We start from the raw sequence: 18,877 nt of genomic DNA on the forward strand, positions 1-18,877 counted from the left end.
ATAAATGCAGAATACAAAAGGAAAACATTTGGTTTTAGCGCTTTAAGAATTTCCTGAGAAATATTCAGATATCTCTTGTAATAACCGGAATCATAAACAGATTGTTATAAATGCACAGATAATTTATGAGTAACTGAGTACATACATACGAATATAAACAAATATATATTACTTAACAACATATAGAACCCACATATTCGGTAAATGGAACGCCGAAAAGTACGTAGAATTCAGCCCACATACGAGTATGTATATTCTATTTAGGGAAGTGCTCGTAAGTAGATTGGTACTCGTACTTCCATGCTACTGAGCATGTGAATGCATGTGAATATTCGTTCTATTTTTTGGTGAAAGATTTGTATTTTTACGTATCATGTTTATAATAAATCTTGATTAAAATCGGAAAAGCTGCAAAATGTAAATTATTTAGTTAGAATACAAGTAGATTATGCACATTTTGTACGTAGATTTTCTATTTTGCTTCTCATAGAAAACACTTATTAGCACTAGATTCGTTTGAACTTTGCAGCTCGAAAATAAAATCTCTATTTTCGTAACCTTTTTCTGTTAGATTACTGCATACGAGTAATGTTGCTATTTTTGTATTCCCAGTGGGATTTTTTTTAGTTCGAAAAATAGTAAAGCAATTCTTTGTCTCAAAGATTTTATTTGAAAATGTTATTAACTGTGGGCAACTATTTATTTGTTCTACTCATTACTCAAATATCTGTATATATAAATATATATTAAAGCTAATTTATTTTCATACTTTCTGAAATGCTTTTGCTTTATTTTTTACTCGAGTATAATAATGCTGACTTGTTTTATGAGCGCAAATATAAGTGCCTTCTATACTAATTTTGCAATTCTTGCACAAAAGTATCTAGTCAAGTTGACTTCTAAGCGTGCAATGGTTCACTAAATACTCGTATTTCATACAAAATTTATTCTTGTTTATTCAATGAATTTTGTGTATATCTCTATATTCTTGATTCTGTTTTGTTTTTATTAGTTGTTTATTCATTTATTGTCTTTAGCTTTACTTTCTTTCACACCATGAACTGTATATATTAAAGATACTCGTGCTGGTTGTGGGTCAATGTGGTTTAAGTACACATTTTCTGTTATATTTTTATACAAAATCAAAATTTCATAAATAGAGTTGTGAATTACTAATCGTTGAGATTGCAGAAATCCCTTCTAATGACAGAACCGTAGTATATTGTCTCACACATCATTATTTGCATTTCATTTCTATTCGATGTTATTGTCAAAATAAATTTTTATATCTGCATCCGTTTGCTTCTGTTATCTGTCGTCTACAGCGTGATTAGTCAGCAGCATTTCGATCAGAATGAATTTTATCATACAATTTTGTCTATCAGACCCACTTGAGTACCAAGAGTTGATTAAGGCCACATTACTTTTGCATTCAAATTCATTCGTAAGCCTCATTGAACGGCATTACGAGCCACTTGAATCCATATTTCATGCTAATGTCATACAAGAGTGAGTTTTTTTTTTTAATTTTTATGACTGCTTTACGACTGACTGACTACCTTTCTACGAATGACAGAAAATATATTACTCGTATGAAAGCAAGAGGTTATTAAACATACCGGAAATGAATTACTTGTGAACAATGCGCATTTTGCCTTATACAAAAATGAGTTACGACTTTTAGAAAACTTATTGAAATGGAAATAGTAACTTGTTGGACTTATTAAAAAATGCTTATATAAAAACATAATTGGAAGTTCTTTTTTATTTATTTAAAAACTAATTTATATTCTTTACATATGATTATACAAAACGCAGCAAAAAAATATTCACATAAGATCCATATTTTATTTTATTGGTACAATAGGATTCTTCTGATGATAGTACCGGCTTTTGGACCATTTTACGTCAAAACTTTAATAATAGTAAATGCAATATTTTATGCCACAAAACAGAATGCCACAAAAGATCTAAGCGGATCCGCTAGGGAACGCTGGTATAACCTAACGTAATCTAATTATATGCCTTATTTATAATATTGATAATACGCATTATTTTGAATTATATATTTTCAATATGCAATGAAAAATGTTCTAGGGAGACACTCTTCCTCAATTGACCTTTCTCTATTCGGGTCAAAAAGTGTTTGTTCCAAATACAAACACTTGGATTAAATTAATGTTGGATTAGAACAATTGTTCGCCTACAAGTGTTGTACGATCAATAGAAGACACTTATTACTATATTTTAAATACCGAGCATGTAAGAGATTTTAATAGAGATTTTAATAATTTCTTTCTTTTAACAGAATAAAAGCGATCACATATAAAACAATGTATATATATAAATATATATATAAATTATATACTTACATATGGAATTATTTTAGGGATGATTATACTATTGGAACTATCAGCCAGATTTTTAAGACTCGGGGCGAGCTCATTAAGTTAAATTATAGATCATATGTGCAATTAAATTCAACACATTGCTCATTGTGTAATCTAGACCAACCAGAGGTCTAGATTAAAAAATTAAAAAAAAAAGTCCCAAATCCAAATTTCTGATTTTTTTACTTCACTATACCTTCTATGCTTTATTTGGTTGCAAATGACTGAATACCTTAAAATGTAATTCTAGTTTCTTTCAAAAATAAAAAAAAAAAAATAAAAAAATTCTCTAACTCGAAGTCTCCATAAGTCGAATCTTTTCTTTGCAAAATTGGACTTCGAGTTATGGAAGTTTGACTGTACTATACTACTACTAAAACAATATAGTAATACAAAATTGCAGTACAATATATTTACCAAAAAAAAACAATAATTTTTTTTAAAAGTATCCACTTTTCCTTACTAATATTGTAGTTTGGGATAATGATCATTGTAGTGCAATGATATTGCTTCCAGTATTATAAGACATTTTTCTTATTACAAATATATTTTTCAGGAGTATATAGCATATAGCATCAGCCTTTATGGGTGTATATAGCATCAGCCTTTATGGATGTATACATTAAGACTGAAAAGTTTTCGGAAATTCTCATTTAAAATTCGCGCGCTGTATATTTTTCGATATTTTAAGTTTATGTAGTTTGGCAGCACTGTCCTTAATTACTATGCCAAAAATGAGCTCGATCTGTCAGACAGTTCGTTTACGGCAGCTGTTGAAACCAGTTCACCTCAGTAGTGCGTTGCGAAATGTCTTCGACGGTCGTACGACCGTCCTGGAAGGCTTTGTACCACTCATAAACTTGAGTTTTCGATAAAACTGATTCCCCATAAGCCTTTTGTAGCATTCGCAACGATTCTGCACACGAAATTTCGTTCGAAACACAAAATTTGATGCAAACTCTTTGTTCAATATTTTTTTCCATTGTTTTTTTCGCAACGCCCTACTGAGGTGAACTGGTTTCAACAGCTGCCGTAAACGAACTGTCTGACAGATCGCGCTCATTTTTGGCATAGTAATTAAGGACAGTGCTGCCAAACTACATAAACTTAAAATATCGAAAAATATACAGCGCGCGAATTTTAAATGAGAATTTCCGAAAACTTTTCGGTCTTAATGTATAGCATTGGCATTTATGTGTGTATATAAATAATTTTACACGTACAGTGGCTCACAGCTTATTTGATGCAAGCAAAAATTTTTTGAAAAATGTTGTTTATTTCAAAATATTTTGCAAAATTAAAAAAACAAAGTATGCAGAGTTATTGTTTATAGTGTGTTTATTCATTTTAAGAAAGAAAAACCCAAAAATCTTCTTCCATTCCTTAGTAATGCATCAAAAACCAAAGCCAAATGAAAAATTCATGTCACAGCTTAAATGATGCAACATCAAAAAAACTAATATTTTTACAAACTTCCGGACTAATTCTAAGTACTTAGTACTTTGTTGGATATCCCTTATTAGTAATAACAGCATGGAGCCTTTTTGGCATGGAATCAACCAGTTTTTTGGTATAATCTGGACTAATTTTACTCCACTCTTGCTGTAAAGCGTTTCTTAAGTCAAATTTGTTGCGGATGTCATGTTTTCTGATATTTGCCTTCAAAACGGACCACAAATTTTCAATAACGTTCAAGTCTGGTGATTGTGCAGGAGTTTGGACAATGTGTGGACATTGCCATATCAACCACGTTTGTACTAATGCTGACTTGTGCTTAGGGTCGTTGTCTTGGTAAAAGCGAAAATCATCTGCAATCTGCAATTTCGTTGCACTTTGAATCAAATTTTCTTGAAGAAGCTTTAAGTAAATATTTTTATTCATAGATTCTTCGATGAAGACCAAATTTCCTACTCCATTTGATGACATACATGCCCAAACCATAACATTACCACCTCCGTGTTTTACGGTAGCACGAAAATTTTGTGGTTTGAGCTCAGAATTGACTTCGCGCCGTACATAAGATCTTCCATCTGATCCAAATAAGTTTATTTTGACTTCGTCTGCAAAAAGTACATTTCGCCAAAATGCTGGACTCTTATTTAAATGCTCTCGTGCAAACTGCAACCTTTTAATTCTATTTTTTGCACATACGAAAGGTTTCTTTACAGCTATTCTTTCATTGAAATTTGATTCTCTCAATATTCTGCGGACGGTTTCAGGATGACAAATTTTTCCAAAATCTATTTTGGCCATGTCTGTCAACTTTGGAGCGCTAATTGTTGGATTTTTTCGAGTTTGGTTTACCAAATACCTCGATTCTTTTTCTGTAAAAATTTTATTGGAAGCCTTTCGTCCCTTATTTTCTATGCGATTTTCATGTACGAAACGTTCAATTATGTGTTGAACTGTTGAAGAGCCTATATTTACCATTTCACCAATTTTACGCTGGGGAATTCCCTTTTTAAAGTACTCCAACACTAACTCACGCTTTTCAATTGATGTGCGCCCTCCCATGGTTAACAAAATGCACTCACTTTAATTTTTATAATATTTTCGCTCAAAAACTAGATTACAAATGATCGCAGAATAAAAATATTTTAATTTCTGTGTAATCTGGCGACAAAAATAACGGTATTCTTAACTGCATCATTTAAGCTGTGACATGAATTTTTCATTTGGTTTTGGTTTTTGATGCATTACTAAGGAATGGAAGAAGATTTTTGGATTTTTTTTTTCTTAAAATGAATAAACACACTATAAACAATAACTCTGCATACTTTGTTTTTTTAATTTTGCAAAATATTTTGAAATAAACAACATTTTTCAAAAAATTTTTGCTTGCATCAAATAAGCTGTGAGCCACTGTATATTCAAACATTTTATTTTTATTCACACCAAAAATAAATGGGCTGGTATAATTTTTTTTTTATTCAAAGATTAACGGAGTAAAAATATATATTACATTATCTTACATATATACGTAAAAACAAAGAAAATAATAATAACAGATTTGAAGGGAGGAACAATGCACACAGCCACAAAGAAAGATGATTACAGTAGCTACATTGACAATGACATTCAAAAGATAAAAATAAAAAAAGAAGAAAACTCGGTCACCGGAAAAAGAAAAATTAAGTAGAAATCATGAAAGAAAAATAAAATAAAAGAAAAATAAAAGAAAATCTGGCTGCAATATCAATGAACTTGAAAATTACGACAGAACGGACGACAAAAAAAAAAAAGAACAGCAAAATCGATAAGCGCACACAACAGAAAAGCAACAACACGAGAACTGCGAGTTGCACAAGCGGCTGTAATCAGTTTGCTTATAAAAAATGCAGCTCAGGTAACGTCAGACGATGTTGATAATGCAAATGCTGCAATATGCAAAGGAAAAGAAGCATGTGTGTCGAAGCAGACGACTGCGTTTGATTGTGGCTGTAAATGCAACGGCACACTCTACTTCGAGCACATGTGCATGTTGAGTGACGGCATGTGGAAGAGACCAGAATGGGGCGCAAATGTGCAGCAAATGCAACACGTCAGTTCCAATAAAATAGAGCAGTTCGCATGCCATCAATGTTAAAAGACGTTGAAGCCGTTGAAGCCGTTGGAAATTAAAAATGTGTTCAATGCCTGAATAAAGTTTGAATGCTTGTGCAATGTTGGGATTAATGTTTGGATGTTGAACAGCATACAAAATGCATGTATCAAGCATGTGCACTCATTGCGTTGCTTAATCATTGGAATGCACTTGATTATGCCTTAATTTCTGATTAAAATTGCTGTCATTCAAGTGTGTGCAATCCATTTGCATTTCTTGTTTGAGTAATAATCAATACCTGTAGCGGTTGCCATTAATGTCGTTTTAAATTCTCTACTCTGATTTACCAGAAATAAGCAGAAAAATCCATGAATGATAATAAAGATGTCCTATATGCTTCGAATCTGTGAAAACTTATTTTTTTATTCTCAAAAATCAGCATCAAGCATAATATATAAGGCGAACAACCACGTATTACCCCCACCGCTTCAAAGTAATACAACAAAGCATGATTATGTTGTTGCTGTTCAGTTAAATAACCCTCGTAGCATAGATGCCTGTGTATTAGGGTAGGCCTCTACAAAATTATTTTTCTGATCAGATTGATTATATCATTTTCTAGTACGAATAACTTAATGGGAAGAAAAAGGATATAAAAAAAAATCTTTTAAAAAACAGAAATTAAGGAATCATTTGAAGCAGGAAACTAAAATATAGATTCGCCTTGTACTTTTTTAAATATATTTTTTAAAGAGGTTTTGGAACAGAAGTGAAACAACAACAAAAATTTATTTTTTAAATTATTTTAATTAATTGAATTTTTGGCTGACCATACAGTTGTTTCGAGTATTGCCAAATACCCTTCATCAGTGGTCTTGCAAATAATTCTTGTATTTAATTATTCGTAAATAAATATTTTTGAGACTGCAAGTACCAGGAATCGAACTTGGGTCCTGCCAAATATGAAGCTCAGAATCAGCGCACACAATATATTTTTGTTTCACAATATATTTTTGTTTCACAATATATTTTTTATATTAAAATATATATCGATTGTATATATTTAATTATGTTTAATCAAAAATCATCTTCATTCAGCGAATATTTTTATTTTGACAATAAAAAATATATGCATATTTTTATTTTGACAATAAAAAATATATGCATTTACATACAATTTTAAAAAATAAATAAAATAACATAATCATCACTCAAATGAAATTTATATTTTGTTTCTAAACTCCATGGAGTCCAATTTATATATGATATAAGATACATAAGATAGATATTCTATGTAAAAAGTATACGGAAATACTATATAAAACACAAAAAAAAAATAGTAACCAAACAGTTACTAGTTATCGTCTTTGAATCCCACAATTTGAGTGTCAGCACTAGACTTAATCTATACATAGCGTAAATGATTAAAATACAATATAATTGTAATTTTTGTTGTAGCCAGCAAAGACCTATAAAACAGTTAACATGAAGGAATTATACAGACATACGACCGGCGACTTGATGCCTTTCATGCTCAGATCGGCTAACAACTGGCATATAGCGGACTCAACTATTTTCTCTCTGATGACAGAATTGACAGCTACTGAACAATTTCTACGACGGAAGAGATACTTTCACAAGCAAATGGATGGTTACTGACATAGCGACCAGACTAACAATTTGAGCTTTTCCTCAGGACTTCTTCACACGTATTAGATAGTAGTGGTTCCTAAAGAAGCTTTCCGTCCGGAAAAGGGGAATAGGCCGATTGAAATCCCCCACTGACTTGGTTTTCAAGCTTCTCTATCATTCTAAAAAAAATAAATAAAGATATGCTCTTTAGCTCCTAAAGAGAATTTTTTTTATTGACCATTTTCGAAACTAAATACCTTATTCGAAGTGATATTAGGTTCCGAACCGAAAAAATTACCTCAGGGTCATGTGAGGTAAACACATTATTTACAAAATTCATTATAACCGATATTTGTTAAAGCGAGAGTCTACTGTATCCTGATTAGAAACCATAGTATCGCATTTAACACAAATCTATTTCATGCTATAATATAATATTTATTATAATAAAAAACTATAAATATTTATTTTAATCAAAAGACTTAGTACTTACTATTTCATAGCTATTAGCTAATAAACAGTGAGTCTGAAAAACTGCAGTGTGGTGTAATAACAATATATAACAAGTAATAAAATATATCCATAATGTTTATATAGTTACCGTTAAATAATTCCAACTAATTGTTATTTCTTATTTTGACATAAGTTGGCTAAGAGCTTAAAATATACATATATAGTTTTAAATTAAAATAAACTATTAAAAAGTATTAAATTTATATGCAATAAATTGAAAAACTAAAAAATTATACATAAATTTACATATACATGACTTTGTGTCTAATAAAGAAATTTTTATAATATCAATTGTTATTTCACACTTCGTTTTTACTTAACTCATTAATTCATTATCGCTTTATTAATTATATGCAATACTAATATTTAATATAATATAAAATGAATAGAAAAAATAAAAAATTTGTTATAGTCGCAAATTTAAGGCCCTACCTATCACATATACTTTTGTTATATAAAAATAAAAATTGCATAAAAAGTTTTATTACTCTAATTAAATTATATAAATTTAACTTAATTATGACGAAGTTTAATTTTTTTTGTGAATTTGTATCTAAAAAAATTTAACTCAAACATATTTTTAGTTAAAAAAGGAGCGACATATCTTTGCATAAAGGGTACACTGAACCTAAATAGATATGTTTTACAATTGTTAAATGTTGCGGCGACCTTAATTATATAGTTAGAGATGTCTTCCTAATAAATAAAATAATTCTTAATAGAATATCTTACAACTAAATTAAAATTTCATATGATATATGTATATATTGAAATAAAAGATAATGATTATAAACTGTGCTCCGAGAACCATAAAGAAACAGTAAACCGAAGAAACGGTATATTTACCGGAACAAAAACCGATGCCGATCCGTAAAATATAAAGGTTTACTTCGATTTAGCATCGTACAGTTCGGTACTGCAGTTATATCGTTAGAGAATAAAAGTTAAAAGCACAAATATAGTTTCTGTACAAAGCTAGGAAATAAAATGATTTTAATGATGATAAAAAAACTAATCAATAATATAAACATGTAAGGATTTTGACTAGAGACTTAACCGAAACGACCGTCGAAGACATGCCGCGTTCTGGACGACCTTCGGCCTCTACCACCGACGAAAACATTGAAAAGGCAAAGGAAATCGTGTTCCAAAATCCTCATGTGAGTGTTAGAGAGATAGCACGAGAGCTAGGCATCGGTCGTGAGAGCTATCCGCCGTAAACGGCCTCAATTGTGGAAGGATAATTCATGGATTTTTCATGACGATAATGCTCCCTCGCACCGAGCCAACATTATCAACGATTTTAAGGCCAAAAATTCAATAAATACCATCGAACAGCCACCGTATTCACCTGATCTTGCACCGTGTGACTTTTTCCTGTTTCCCAAACTCAAATTACCACTCAGAGGAACGCGTTTTGAATCCATATAAGACGTAAAACAGAATTCGCAGAGGGAACTCAAAGCCATACCGGAAAGCGCCTATAAAAAATGTTTTGATGATTGGAAGAAACGTTGGCATTTGTGTATCGCTTCTAATGGAGCATATTTTGAAGGAGATAAAATAAATATTGATGAAGATTAAGAATGTCTTGTGGCGTTTAGTACATTGTGACCGGAAACTTTTGTCAACAATGTAATATTTATAAGATGAAAGTATATCAGCTTATAAAACGCATACTAATGGGCTTGAAGCAACTTCTAGGTATTTTGATGCTGGATACGTGGTGATGTATAAAAAATTTTATTCCGGTACATTGTGGAATACGGTATGTGATGCTTCAGACTATTCACTCTAGTGATTCAATGTTCAACTGTTCACATTCAAGTTCCATGTTTAGTATGAACAGAATACATTACTAAGAAATTATATTTTGGTGGACGTTTATGTGGTGGTCTATGCGTTACAAGTGGTTAACAAAGTTAAGCTTACCGTACATGTAAGGTTTAATTAAATATGTTTAGAATAAAAGCTTCTTATAAAAGAGGCACGTGTAATGGTTTTGTTTATCATGGCCTTAATTAAAGAATGAAAAATACTCTAAAATATTTTTAATTTTTTAGAGAGCATTCTCAGGTTGTTAAAAATTGGTTTAAAAAAAATTATAAAAAATTGATTACTGCTCACCGAAAATATTATAATGCGGTATTAAATCATCCGGACTGCTTCATATCGTACTGATAACAGTATCAGGAAGCAATTTTATGGGTGATTTATCGGTAGAAAAAATTCAAAAAAAAAAAAACAAACTAATATTAATTTGAAGGGACGTCAATAAATAATATATAAGATGCAATGAGTTGCCTTATCAGTATTTGTATTTTAAGTTGATTAGAAATATAAAATTTCTATAAATATATTTATTATTATACAAATTAAATCACTCAAAAAATAATTAATTTTATTGGCAGTCGAATTATAAATAACATATGATGTATTGAACTATGAATTATGCAATTAATTGATTTATTTTAATCTTTAAATTTTAAAATAATAGAACGTAGTACTTAACATTTTCAGTTCGTTTATTAGTGACTTCAGCACATACAAAAATAAATAAAATAATTATTTGAAAGAAATTTTCCGACAAAATAATTAATAAAACTTTTTTTATATTTATATTTTTTTTTAATCATTTGTTTTATTAATGGATTGTATCAAATCTCCTGTTTGAACGATTATTATAAGTACAGTTCCAAATTAGGCGTAATCGAAAATTGGATCCAAAGAAGTTTTATGGCCCGAACGTAAATGCTTAGTTCGATATTTGTATTTAATAAATTTGACCAAAAAAAAATTTCTGATAATACGGTGGTTATTAACCCAATTAATAACATTAATTCTATAAAAATTGCCAACATAAATTCATAAATTGATAAATTCAAAAATTTACATTGAGATATGATATATGTATATATATAAATTTATATATTTGTGAAGAAATAAAAATAAATATATATTGACATATTGATAATTCATATCAAAATAATATTGAACATAAACTCATTATAAGATATCAATATTGTCAGCATTTAATAACGAATTCTGAGTACTGACCTTATCTAATATGTAATTATTCATAACTATGTAAATATACTATTACTGATTATAAAAATTAATATTACTATTTTATCTAAAAATGTCAGGGTTCCGTTATCATATTTTGAAAAACCAGAAATATACTTTTTAAAATGCCGGTAGACAATAATTAAAAAATTAAAATTAATAATATTTCACCATTATAAAGTACAGTCAACAGCAGATATAAGAACTAATTTAAATAAAAAATATATATAACTTAAAACTTAAAATAAATCACCATAAATTTAGTAATATTAAGTAGGGATAATTTGTAACAAATTAATTTTAAATAATACAAATTATATGAATATAAGAAGATATAATCAATAAATGAAATTTTCACAAATATATTTTTAGAAGAGAAGATACTTTATTTGCACGTATATACAATCTTTAATAATAATAACCATAGAAATAATATAAAATAATGATTATTTTTTTTCTTCACAGTAGTTGTGAGTTAATCTCTTTAATTATATTTAATTGGTGAAAAATAGGCTAATGTGAATAGAATATAAAACCTTATAGATTTGTTTTTATTTCTATTTTTATTATTATATAGTAGTATTTAATTGGTGAAAAATAGGCTTATGTGAATAGAATATAAAACCTTACAGATTTGTTTTTATTCCTGTTTTTATTATTATATAGTAGTCTATATATATCGCCGACATTTCGAATTTCTTTGACTTTTTCCTCAGGGCGATGTATGACTAGAACTGCATAAAACCAAATATTATATATCAGATTCTTCAAAACAAAAATTCTTAGTTGCAATACGACACTTAAAACAATAAAATTTTATCAAAATAAGCAAAAGATAAATTCTAAAGGAAGGGATTAAAAAAGCATATTTTCGTTCTATAAATAAAAAAATAAAACGCTCTGAAAAATATTGAAAAACCCAATTGAAATATTTTCTGTCAAGAAAAAAAATCAGTTTATGAAATAAAAACAATCGTTCCATGGATATAATAATAATATATGAACATATCACACATATGTAGTATATTATTGAAATATATATATCTTATTTTTATTATTAGAGCTATTAAATTATTGTATATAATATCTGTAATTTTACTGTAAGATATATTTTTAATTGTCGATCATTAAAACACGATAATCGTGAGATATACTTATATTGACATATAAGATTCACACCTACTTTTTCTGCACCGTAATAAATCAGAATGTTGTTATATTTACTAAAAATAGTATAATTTGATAACTTATATCTTGTAGTATAAATAATATTATAATTATACAAACAAGTATTAATAATATATAAATATAAATTTTAAAAATTAATTATTGTTCATTAAATCAACAATGTTAATTATTATCTAGAAAAATTATTGTCTAGAAGAACTATTATTCTAGAAGAATATGACTTAAACAATATGATTTATATTTAGTATAAACTATACTAGATCGATCGTCAATATATACTGCATCCCGTACTATAGAATCTAATACTATATTTAATCTAATACATTATTATTTCATATTAACAAATGATATTTAATACTGCGACCTGGAGATGTATTGCCCTACTTTCATGGATTTAAGGTGTTTTTATACGGATAATTAACAATGTTTTTATTTTAATATTATTTCAAGAGTAATAAATAATTTTTCGATTATCATTAATTAGCGAATAAAGAATAAAATATTTATTGAAACTATTTTAAAAAGGTAGAAAACAATTTTATATATTGAAAGTGATATTGAATTAGCACCAACCTTTATAGTAAAATGGTATATGTAGCCATCTAGAATTTTATTTCCAATTAGAATAGTTTAAGAATTAGTATTAACTCTGATAATTTATTGACATTAATACCTTCTGCAAAATATGACAGCAAAAGTATATATAAAAGGATACCAGAATTAGTTATGCTCTTAAAAAACTCTTTATAAAATAGTGACTATTAAAAAAACACTCCTTATTACTTTGACGACTCGAGTCTCTCCCAATAGAAGTGATTTATTTTCATGATTACTTTTACATACCATAATAACATAATTTTTGTTTTTTATATGAAACATAAATGTATATATAAAAATAGGAAGTATATGAAATATTGAAATGAAATAATTAAGTTTCTCAACAGAATTTTTTCGAAAAACCAAAGTGTTAGAAGACGCTTCATGTCAAGAAAAATTAATTCTAAAATTTTTTCCATGCTTACTGATGTTAAATATATTCTAAATGTTTAAAAGAAAAAATGAAAAAAAAAATTTACTTTAAAACTAACAAAAAAAAGTAGACAAAAATAACAACAAAAAAAAAATTATAAATAGTTTTTCATTTTATTTTTAAAAACAAAAGTCAAAAAACTGAAAGTACCATCAGCATTTTTTATTTTAAATAAAACAAAAAATTTTAGAAAAAATATATACAACTATATTTCTGATTAAACCATAAAGTAATATAAAATATAAACAAATTTTACAAATATTGGCATATAATCAATATAATAATATATAAATTTAATATATAAATGAATTAAATATGCAAATGTATTAATAACTGTATAAAAACAATGAATGTGAATAAATGAATAAGTAAATATACATAAATACAATATATAAATATGTAAAATAAACAAATAAAGACGAAGAATAAATTTTCAATTACTTTTATTTTGTTTATTTCATTCATTCATTCAATTCATTTACTTAATAACTTATTAAATAAATTTTCCATTAAACGTCTGCATAAAAAATTTTATCAGAGGTTTGTCCGTGCTTTGTGGTTAGGCCATTTATATATAGTTTTATTTATCAGAAGAAAAAAAACAAAAAATAAAAAATTTTACAAAAACTGTATCTTTACATAATTAAAGGGGTGCTCACGGTTTCATATCCAAATATTTAATTAATTTGGAGTATTGACCTTTTTACCAAGTCAATACTTTAACTGCATTAGAACAGAATTTAACTTTTAGCAAAAGGATCTTAATGTGATTGATTTAAAAGATTTTCAGATTAACTAATAAATGGAAAATCACATGTTACTCTTTTACTATAACTTCAATTTTCTTTCAAAAGTAATTAATGATCAAATATTTTATAAAGCTCTTTTAATAAGCTAGGAAGTAAATCTGTGTTAAAACTGATATTGAATAAGAACCAGTCTTTATAGTAAAATAGTTTATGTAAGTAATTAATTAGTAATTAATGATCAAATATTTAATGAAGCTCTTTTAATAAGCTAGGAAATAAATCTGTCTTAAAACTGAAATTGAATAAGAACCAGTCTTTATAGTAAATTAGTTTATGTTGGTCATCTGGGATTTTACTTCAATCAAAATAATTTTAAGTCTAAACATTTAATTCGTTTAATTGTATGTTGATACAATATATTACAGCTGTTGTAGATATCGCAAAATATCCAGTATCAATGGTTTATCGAAATATATTGGTTTAATTCTTTGTATATAACTTTTGGATTATAAATGGAATTAGTTTTTGGAATTTCTGAAATTAATCAAATATTGACCGTGGTCTTAAAACTCTCATATTAACATAAAACTAAAAATTATATAAAGATAATTAAACAATAGATAAATCCAAAGACTACAGATGATGAATATTGATAAAAAAAATTGGTCTAATTCTAATATTATTTCTGAATTAAAAATAGAATTAGTTTCTGGAATTTCTGTTAACACAAAACCCAAAATTATATGAAGACAATTAAATTAATAGATAAATCCAGCAGACAACAAACACAATGACTACATTTATAGTAACACCAAAACAAAAATAAATAATAAGGACAAATCTAATATAGAGCACGAGCTGACTATAAAGGTGACAGGTACAATGTATGTAATAAAATACATGTATATATGTACGACTAAACACAAACTTAAGACAAGGATGGCTGGACATAAACATAGTATGCAAAATAAAGGTGGTGCTGAACCCAGTACAACATTGGTTATAAACTGTATTAACTGCAAACATGAGGGATATCTTGTTATGAGGCAAATTCCGAATAACAAGAGACTAAATTATAAAAGAGATACGAACAACTGTGCTCAGGCTTATAGAAATATTATAAACAAATGATACAGAATATTGTATATGTATTTTATAATTTGTATTCTCTTTTTGTTGTTGTTATTATTATTATTGGATTTATTAGGATTTATTTTTATTTTTAATATCTTAATTAAATATAATTTGTTTTAAATATAAATAACATATATATATATTGATCCTTTTTTCGAGTCAGCGCAACTGGGCACTTTTACTCTTTGATAGCTGGGGATACTACAGGGGCCCACCCATCTCATTGACTAATTTATGTATTGCCTATAAGCTTCATGATTATTCAGTGATTGATCTAAGATCTGCGTACTTCCCCGTGCGGAGAGTGATTACTCTAAGATTAGATAGTGGTAAGTAGGATAGCCTGTCAATTTTGCATATAACTGCAGGGCTCTGTCCCTTATGTGTTTTTTGATGGGGTCTATTCTAAGGTCTCTTAGCATGTCGTTTGTGCGGATGTACCAAGACACTTTGAAGAGCCTTCGGAGAGCCTGACTTTGAGCGACTTGTAGCTTTTGTATAGTAGAGTCGGTAGCTCTGCTATACGCAACACACCCATAAAGTAATGCTGGTCTAATTATCTGGCTATAGATCAGTTTTCTGTTCTTTACGCTAAGGTTGTTGTGTTTGAAAAGTGGTTGTAAGCATTGCAGTGTTTTAGCGCAACTGCTTCCTTTGACTTGTATATGCTTATGCCAAGTGAATCGCTTATCAAACGTGATACCTAAGTATTTAATGCTATCCTCCCAATTAATCACGATGTTTTTTTATTTTTAATTAAATGACCAATTAGCCCGCTCATAAATTATTATATAATTCCAAACACTACAAATTATAGAGATATTTGGTAAAAATTATTTTTAAATTTAAAATTTTTTTTCACTACTACTCCATAAATAAATATTTTCAAAACCACATATAATGGATATTGGGATATTCGAAACAATTATATAGTAAAAAATTTTATTTTTAGATTTAAAAATTTCCTCACTAGTACTCTGTAAGCAAATATGTATAAGTAAATAAAGTATATACTATATGTGTATTTACAATAATAAAATAAATTTTAAAAAATAAATATAAAATTAAATATAGTGTAGTTCTCTTCATATAGTTAGCTATATTAAATATTTATGTAGTTACCTTTATTATTAAATAAACTTGGAGAGCCAAACACTTAAAATTCAAAACAAACACTAAAAATACACAAAATTATTAAAAAAAAAATTATTGCACCTTTAGTTTTTTAATTTTTATTGATTTGTTTAATATTACACATGTTTATATATATTTTTTTTTATTCTTTTAGAAAATCGTAAATAAAAGATAACAAGATCACTTAATTAATTTTCAACCCAAAGCTATAAAATGTATTGCACCAACAACAACAAGAACAACACCAACAAAAACTTACAAACTAAAATAATCAGAACGCAACACTGAAGATCAACAAAAGAAAAACAAGAACAAAACAAAGAGTAATTGTTTGTTATTGTTTTTTTTTTGTTTTAATTTTTGTATTATTTGTTTAATTTATTGTGGAAATGTGTTCCACAATAAAGAAATTTCTATTCCTTTTTTCAATAAAAAACAATTTAAAAAAATATAAATTTATTTCACCTTTTAAATGTTTTTGTTTTAGTCAAGGTTGGTTACTCAACTGTGTCAACTCAAACGAAAGGAAAATTTCAATAAATTAATAAAATAAATATTAAGGAAATATGTTAATGACTTTAAAATATTTTCCAAAATTATTGTCACAATAAAATAATAATATTTTTTCGTTTCTGATAAATTGTTTTAAAAAAAAGTATAACACGTTGCACGTTTTAATAGTACAGAAAAGGTGCTATAAAACCACTTTAAGGCGCCCAACGAATCAAAAGAAATAAACAAGACTCAACGAGAGCCAACGAAAGACTGATATTTTTCGGCAAACGATCGGCTTGAAATGCAACAAAAATGTGTACTTCGCCAGCTGTGAAAAAAAAAGCAAATTGTGTATTGTGTAAAGTTATTTGTGTAATTGCTGCAACTTCAGCAAGAGTAAATATAAGAGGGGAAAAATGCAGCTATTTGAAGGCATAAAATAAATTGAATAAACAAGTTAACAAAACTTTATCAAATTGAAATTTTTACATGATATTTTGTACATAAAATAATTTTATTAAACATTTTTGTTTACTTGGTTTTAGTTCCCAATTTGATATTCAACGTAAGGCTCACTCTTTAAAAACAACAATGTTCTCTTTTCTCTCTTTTGGTAAGCGATAAATGTGTGAATGGGTAAGCAATACCGGCAAATGATTTTATGAAACTTCCAGTTTGTTGTTGTTGTTGTTGGTTATTCTTTTGAATGTAAAACTGTGTTGTGGTTAAACGATAACGCACAGAAGTGGATGGTCGTTAGATGTTTATTTTCTGGTCTGCCACTTTTGCTGTTATTAATTTACTGTTGTCAACAGTTTTTTTCTTTCTGTGTTGGTTTTTTTATTCTTGTTTTATTATTATATTGCATTACAATGTGTTGCCTTCTAAAAACAACAACAATCCACTTTTTTAACATAAAACAAGTTTGCACTGACACTGCTCTTGTCTAATATTAGCTTTTCGGGTTTTAATTAAAGAAACATGTTCATGCATGTCTCGAAAGAATTTCAAGTTCAATTAAGAAAAACTTCAATTAAATTAAATAAAAGTGCTATGCATAAGCACTATAGTAGGAGTTAAAAACCAATTTGATAAAAGGCTTAAACTGATATTATTAGGTAATTAAAAATAAGTAATTAAAAATTTTAAGAAATTTTTTAGTGACTATATATTAATAGTCATACTGAATCGTACTATTGATTCGGTGTAACTATAAATTAGAAGATGAATTAATATACATACATATGTTACATATGTACATAGATTTATTAGTAAGTATTTTATTATTATTATATTATTATATCTTATTAACATCGGTTTTTTTTCAGATATAAAAATTTAATATACATACATACATACATATGTATGTATGTATATTCAATTATATATTATTAAATATTTAATATAATTTGTGATATTAAATTATAATACACCCGGCCGTTTACGGTCACCTCGTTTAACGACAAACTCGCTTAACGGCCTAACCATATTTATGATCATATTTCTCGGTTAACGGCCAAGAAAAATTATACAATGGGGTTTCAGTTTTTGACCGTTATGGCTCAATGGCTGAAATTCATGTTTTTTGCATTCCTAAAAGGTGGTCATAGTGGATTTAAGTCTCACGCTGTAGCTTTAAATGTTTCTAGCTACCAGAAAAAAAAAATTATCATTCCTTCTTTCCTTCTTCTTCTTTCTCCTTCTTTTCTTCTTCTTCTTCCTCCTTCTTACCTTCTTCTTCTTACTATCTTCTTTCCTTCTTCTTCTTTCCTTCTTCTTCTTTCCTTCTTCTTTTTTCCTTCTTTCCTTTTTTCTTCTTTCTCCTTCTTTCCTTCTTCTTGTATGTCTTCTTGTCTTCCTTTTTGTCCTTCTTTTTGAACTTTTTCCCCGTCTTTCTTATTCCTTTAATCTTCGTTACTCCCGAACTTGCACCGCATCTTTCTCTTCGTCCCAACCATTCAGCATAAACTTCTGATATGCCGCACCGTAACAATGTATCTTG

General features: G+C 27.9%; 1 protein-coding gene across 3 annotated transcripts in view; it reads right to left on the reverse strand.

The window, feature by feature from the left end:
* Window positions 1-16,959, reverse strand: part of LOC119672519 (bumetanide-sensitive sodium-(potassium)-chloride cotransporter) — an 86,393-nt gene extending 69,434 nt beyond the window's left edge. For 2 of the 3 annotated variants that reach the window (XM_038083581.1, XM_038083580.1), the window contains exon 1: window positions 16,846-16,958. The gene's annotated coding sequence lies outside the window, so the exon portion shown is untranslated. Of the gene's footprint in view, window positions 1-16,845 lie in introns of all 3 variants that reach the window. The other variant, XM_038083578.1, reaches the window with a different exon arrangement.
* Between the last annotated feature and the right edge of the window lie 1,918 nt (window positions 16,960-18,877).

This window comes from Teleopsis dalmanni, chromosome 1 (genome assembly GCF_002237135.1).
Source record: "Teleopsis dalmanni isolate 2A chromosome 1, ASM223713v2, whole genome shotgun sequence".
In the NCBI taxonomy this organism is placed as follows: Eukaryota; Metazoa; Arthropoda; class Insecta; order Diptera; family Diopsidae; genus Teleopsis; species Teleopsis dalmanni.